At 36.2% G+C, this 7300-nt stretch overlaps 1 long non-coding RNA gene across 1 annotated transcript; it reads left to right on the plus strand.

Moving 5' to 3' along the window:
* Positions 1-232: 232 nt before the first annotated feature.
* LOC147491315 (uncharacterized) lies at positions 233-1259 on the plus strand. The gene is made up of 3 exons (XR_015198203.1): positions 233-362; positions 465-538; positions 931-1259. It is a non-coding gene; the product is annotated as an uncharacterized LOC147491315 (long non-coding RNA).
* Positions 1260-7300: the final 6041 nt, after the last annotated feature.

Consider the following 7300-nt stretch of genomic DNA (forward strand, 5'->3'; position numbering starts at 1 on the left):
TGGGCGGAAAAATAATTAAGACGCTAAATCGAATTAGTGGGTGGTTAGAAGTTAATTAGGACTTTAAGCCTAATTTGGGCATATTGGGCTTGGGCCTTAATTAGCAAACAAGTAAAGAAAAAAAAAAAAAAAAAAAAAAAAAAAAAAAAAAAAAAAAAAAAAAAAAAACGTATCGCACAAACCCAAATTTTTCCCCAATTTCGCAACCACTTAAACCATAAGAGAGAGAGAGTCAATTCGCCCAAATTCAATCGATCCAAACCCAAAAATTCAAGCACCCAATCCCTAGAAACACTAAACTGAAGTGGGAGAATTCGAATCTCCTTGAAATTCCAGCGTACCAAGCGAAATCAAAGTGAAAGGTGAGTTATTTTCGCCTCAATTAAATAGTTTAAACTCGATTTCGATGGGATTGTGATGTATTGAAAAAAAAATAATTGAAATTGGTTGTTGAATGTCGGCAGTAGCTTGTTTGGAGAAGATTGAGTTTAGCGATATCGGTGGAGCAGCTAGCTAGGGAGCTGTTCTTACTGACTCGGTAAGAATTATATATATTCACTCTATTTTAGATAAGTTTATGTTAGTTATATACTTGTTTAGGATTAGGTCGATTGATGAACGATTGATAAGGAACACCCCCTTAATTATTTCTAGATTTAAGATGAATTGAAGAGTGGAATTTATTTGCAGTTGGAGTTGGGAAAAATCTTAATCGTTAGTGGAATTGATAGGAGTGGTATTAACATAAAGGCCACGGAGACCGTCAGAGTAATAGTGCTAGAAATGGCATGTAGCGCTGTTGACAGTAGTTAGAGGAAAACATTTACTGAGACCAAATTCGTAGCGTTGAGATTCTTCTCGGCTTAAGTTAGATAAAAGTTCTCGTTAGTTATAAATTCTAATGACCAACGTGTATATATGATGTTATAGGAGTAAATACGAGTGGATTCGGTTAAGTGGACTCGATTCGGTTAAGTGGGCTTGAGGAGAACGGAGCTTGCTAAGGTAGGAACCTACATACCAATATATAGCATGCTTATTTTCATGCATGATTTGATTTGATTTGATTTGTTTAAATTGGTAATAGATTGTTTGCGTATCAACCATGCATGTATATATATGATATTCATGTTTTGCATTGTAGTTTTCCTCGATATAAACTAAGTATATGGATAGCTTTTGTGTGAAAAGAAATGAGTTTGTGAAATCGGGGTAGTTGGGATTGTTTTCTTTGTTTAAAGAGTAAAACTGGTTTTGGGAAGGGTTCTCGTTTCTTGTCTCAGTGAGGAGATAGAGAGATGGATTTTGTAATAAGGGAAAGGATTTCCCGGTTGTTTGTAACTATGTGTAAGGTTCTGGATTGTCCCAGGGATGGTTGTTGTTATTTACAATGATTCGCCGTTTGGGAATCATCGGTTGTCATTTACTATGACTGGCCCGTTTGGGAGTCATAGGTTGCGTTTACTCGATTGTGGGAAATCCAGGAACTCACACATACAGAACCAACAGTTTTAAAAGAAAAACTAAATATGTAACTTGATAAAACATAAAATGAATAGTTTACCTACGAAATGAACGATGAACTCAAAACGTAAGTAAACTAAAACTATCGTAAGATCGTATATGTTTATCAAAGTTTCTACTCTCAATTCTATCGAGATAGAGTGGAGTAACAAATTCGTTCCACTCCTAGTGTTCTAGCATGGAATATTTTCTAGTCTAATTAGTCGGTCTTAAGTCTAATGAGAGCTTTACGAAGGGTGTTATACTACGATACCTATATGAAATTGATTATGTTGAATTTAACTACGAATGCTATGGAAATATGATTGTTTTGAATCTAGATAAATGATTAGAGGGGAATCGAATCCACCTCAAATCCAACTTAATAACCTAGCATAGATTCTTGTATCTCGATTCTTACGTTCTTACGGCAAGAAATTGAAGTTCTAATCCCTAGTGTTCATGGCATTTCTACCGAATACTAACTAGCATGTGAGGTCGTCCACCCATTCTCATGGCTTAATCATGACCTTCTAGATTGGAATAGATTCTACAATGCTTCTACACTATATCACTAAGTTTTCATCAAGGCTTCATCAACCCTCTAATGGAGGTTTTAGCCTTAAGTCATCAAACCATCATTTCCATTGAATTATAACTACACATCATATTAAAATTCTAACTTAACTAAATTAACCAACAATGTTTCAATCTACTTAAACTACTGAAATGATAATCAACAAGAATTAAAAACTAAATCTATAAATTGAGATGACAAAATCGAAATTGACAAAATAACTATTTTATTTATCTAATCAATCAAGAACAATGATTCAAAGACTTAATCTAAAACAAGAATTGAAAATGGAACTAAAACTTAATTAAAATACTGGAAACTAGATCTAGAATTATCTATATTATTTTAGGTCTAACTAGCTACCATTAACAAAGAGCTAAGCTTTGGTTTTTATACTTTCAGATCCAAAACTCGTGCATGGGCTTGGAGCCATGTTTTGGGCCAGAGAATCAGGCCCAAAACCCAATACTTTCAGTCCAAAAAGGCATCTTCAGCTGCAGTTGTCTTCAACAGACTTTTTGTCCACTTCTGCTCCTCTGATTGGATCAAGGCTTAGACCATTGGAAAGCTCTTTCCGAGCCGGTCGTTTTGACATAAGGTAGGCCCAATTCCGAGGTCTGAGTCTAAAGATATGGTCTTCGAAAGTTCTGTTGACTTTGACTTTGTGCAATCGCTCACGCGTGGACCTTGACTCTTCATCTTTTGACCGGGCTTTACAGAGGCTTTGTCTTTTTGAATCTTAGCCTTTAATCACAGAACTCCTTAGCAACCGACCTTTGCTCTTTTATCTCGCTAAAGTGACACATTTCTGCACATAATGGAGTTTTACGCCTGAAATGCATAAAAACACGTAATCAGTATTAACTCTTAATTATTACTCACATAATTGGTCTAAAAGTATGACTGTTACAGGGTTAACACTACAGTTTTGGGCTCTTATCATAACTATAGTATTTGGAAATGACCGGTAATACGTGTGTGTATATATATATTACTATGCTTATCACGAGGGGATTTAAAAAAGGAATTGTGAATTCCTATAAAGAAGGAATTATTGTCGCATTTCCGGAGATGGCATTTCGCTCTAGGATTCCAACTGTGGTGTACACCTTTCGAGGTGGTGGGCCACCTTTAAAGGGATGCATCACTAGATGTAGTCCGGGAATTCCTTTTCTACTTTTCTAGATAACCATGTTTGTACGTGTCACGATGTATGGTGCTTAGCTTGTGTGAGGTTACATGTTACCTCGATGAGGTTTAGGCGCGAGGAGTGAGAGTTTAGTCCACTCCTGGATGTGTGTCAGGATCCTGAGCAGTCTGCAGTCGTCGAACGGTTGACCACCGTAAGTTAGGTGACAGCCCGTATGGGGGTCATGGTCACAGGGCCCACCTGAGCCCTAAAAGCTTTGGGGATTTTGTGTGTACGAACACAACAACGGCATTTCACTCTCCCTCGCAGTAAAATCGAGGGAAAACAACGGTGCATGGTTCACCTTTGGAAGTCTTGAACCGAGATATGCCCTCGTGGATGGGGCTAGTACCGCGGTTGTACCCTCACCATTCTAATAGGATGCGTGCCAATAGTTGTATGATGATTGTGAAAACTATATTTTGAATATTAACGAAGCATGTCGAAATGATTTCTACTAGTTAGTGATGTATTATATAGTCACGATATTTGGATATTATTATGGAAACCCTGCATATTTTAAATATTTTCTATAAGTAGACTATTTATTGGTTATGTATGTTTCTAATCGAAAGCATAGTTGTTTTGCTCATCCTACATTAACATTTCAGCCGGAGCCCGTTCTGTGAGGGAGACATTCCTTACCACCGAGGATGATGGTTATGGGGATTTGAGTGGTTTCCCCATGCTTGACGAGGGGACGAGTCAAGTTCATATTTTGGGTTGTATAGAGATAGTCTAGTTTATTCTTTTGTTGTATATAGAGAGCATAGCTCTTTTCTTTTGGTTGTATAGGAGAGCTTCGCTCATCTTGGATGTAATACTCGATGTATTGGAGTGTAGTTAATCTTAAACATTTTGGATATGTATATGGACATCACTGTTGTGTATAAAGTTAGGATTTATGTATATGGTTGTTGTTAAGGATGAATTATGCGTTGTCCAGGGTTTATGACAGGTTTTAAGTATACGAAACGTCAATTAAACAAAGGAGACTCCGCCGAAATTTCGTTAGAATCGGGATAGCAACCACCTCGAGATTCACTCCTCGTCCTCGGGATGTGTGTTGGGTCTCGGGGCGTGACAAATACAAAGTTTTTCATTCAAGTTTGTTATTCAATCTTCAATCCAAGTTTGTTCTTCAATATAAAGTTTTTCATTCAAGTTTTAGTCAAGTTTCAATACAAGTTTCATTCATTCAAAAACAAGTCATTAACATTAAAGATACTACCTTCTCACCTTCATAAACTCCCATCAATCCATCTCTAAAAATCTATGGTGAACCTCATCAAACTTTGAACTTACTAACTATACAACTATCGTCACTTCCCTTCAGACCAACTGTAGATCAATACATTCGCAGGTCGAAGTGTCAATCTTCCTTCATTCGGATTAGTGAGAAAATTGACGGGAGCCTCCTTCTTTATCACTCGTACCCCAGCCCTCCAAAATGCATAACATAAAATATCTCTAACATGATCATATCGGTATTTGAAACCTAAAAAATGTCTACAATGTGTTACATGGTCCCTGAAAGCATCTAGTCTACTCTTTCTGCATACAGGGGATAGACCACCATCACACCATCAAGGTACAAATGAATCATGAGACGATACCGGAGAATAGATCGATACTCCACCGACGACATACGCGCTTGTAGGAAACTTACTCCAAAAATATACTTATTGTTAAGTAAACAAGAAATCAAATTAATATAACAAATATATCATGAACAAACCTTTAAATTCAACAAACAAACAAACATTTTAGTCCTACTAATGAACTTAATTTACCAATGATTAAATCCGAGCCTAGTGAAGATTCACTATGTCTTTAAGATAGATTTTCCCCCTCACGGTGCTTGAAGGTTGATGGAAAACAATCTCCCAAGATAGAATGGATTTCTTTCTATAGAAAGCTAGCACTTCAATTCTATAGAATCAGCGAACACAACATAGTATTTGACTAAGAACAGAGAGAGAAAAGAAAGATCAGAACTCTGTGTGATCTAGTGTGTCTTTCTCTCCAAATTCATCCACTATTTATAGGTGAGTGGTGCATCTTCGAAACAACACAGTGACTCTTGGGAAAAAGTAAGCAACTCTTTGAAAAGTCACATATTTCAAAAGAACACACCATTTCGGTATAAAACACTATTTCGAACCAGTGCCTATTTTGAAAGGTCACACATTTTCGGCATGATGCACTTTTTCGAACCAATGCACATTTTGAAAGGTCGCACCTTTTCGACATAATGCATTGTTTCGAGCCAGTGCACCATTTCGAAAATATTTTTCTCACTTTACGTACTGTTTTAAGAGAAATTCATTTCATCTCAATGTGGGATAACTTGGGAGACAAATTACTCATTCATATCTCAATGGATTTGTAAAAATCCATTTTTCTAACAATCCCCCACATGAATGAAAATTTGGCTTCTTCTATCATAAACATCGGATTTATGTTCTTTTACAAATGAAAAGATACCGCATCAGGTCAAGTAGTATGGGAGGCCTTGGACTTGCCTTAGTGAAAGACGATCGGATTTAATTGGACAATCAGTAGACTTCAATTAATGTCCTTGAACTGTCAGCCATTTGTATAAACCTAGACAATCATCTTCACGCAGTACCTTCTCGAATACTATTGGTTCTCACATTTGTGTTCATTTTGGCCTTGAACACTTCTTGGTTTCAGATAGTGTTTTTGAGACATTTGCATTTAAAATTCTCATAGAAGCGGTCCTACTTCGACTAACATAGGTGATTTCTATAAAGAGTATCCTGCAATACTCCACTTAGATAACATAACTTTCCAAGATATAGTAAATCATTAAAAGCTTGACTTATCCGGTTCCATGGCAAGATATGCAATTTGCCTTATATAGGAATGGGTTAGAGTATAATATTACTCTCTAATGCTAACTGAGTCACAGACATAATTCAGTTGGCCCATTGAACCTAGATCTTGGGATCTCCAGTCAACTAGGTTGGTTTTTCCATTATGAGGACTCTTGGTTGATTATCTCAAAGGCTTTAAGCCCATTCCCCTTGATAATCTTTCCACTTGCTCTATTGTTAAACCTTTTGTAAGCGGATCCACAATATTATCTTTTGATTTTATATAGTCGATTGAGATAACTCCATTTGAGAGCAATTGTCTAACGGTGTTATGTCTACGACGTATGTGTCGAGACTTCCCGTTATACATGCTACTCTGTGCTCTACCAATAGCAGATTGGTTGTCATAGTGTATACACACTGCTGGCACAGGTTTAGCCCAGTTTGGAATATCCTCTAAGAAATTTCGAAGCCACTATACTTTTTCTCCATCCTTGTCCAATACTATAAATTCTGATTCAATAGTAGACCTTGCTATGCACACTTGCTGTGAGGATTTCCTTGAAATTTATGCATCTCTCCTAGAGTAAAACACCACATTTGATGTCTTTTGAGTAATGCTTCAACAAATTTCCAATTTTGAATTGTTTAATTCAAGGAGATACATAATCCCCAAGTGTGGTGTTTTCATTTCAATTATGAAATAGAAAGACACTTTGTTTTTCTTTAAAACCAAAAAAGAAAACATAAATAAATTTTGTTCAATAAAGAATATACACTCACAAACTAATATGTGAACTTGCTTATGTTTCAGAGAGAAAGAATGGAACATCTCTTGTATAATTAGTGGGCCTTGAAAGTACCTTTTCAGTAAGAGACAAACAGTGCATGAGATGTTCTTTTCAGAAGGTTCAGACTTGGAAGGTGTGAAAAGTTCTAAAAGTAATTTATTATTTGTAAGATATATCTGTTTTACTATTGTGCCAAAGAGTTCCAATAAATAAGATTGCTTAAGATATTATTTTGTAAGCATACTTATAAGCAAAATTGAGGTCTTAGAAGTATTTTCGACACTATATGAATTATATATGACATTCTTTAACAAGACGCCTCACTTGAAAACATATATCTAAATGGTTTTCCAATTTATGCTTTTCAGTTTTGATTGGTTATGGCTTGGGCCTGGTTAGT

This window comes from Coptis chinensis, chromosome 6 (assembly GCF_015680905.1).
Source record: "Coptis chinensis isolate HL-2020 chromosome 6, ASM1568090v1, whole genome shotgun sequence".
Classification (NCBI taxonomy): domain Eukaryota; kingdom Viridiplantae; phylum Streptophyta; class Magnoliopsida; order Ranunculales; family Ranunculaceae; genus Coptis; species Coptis chinensis.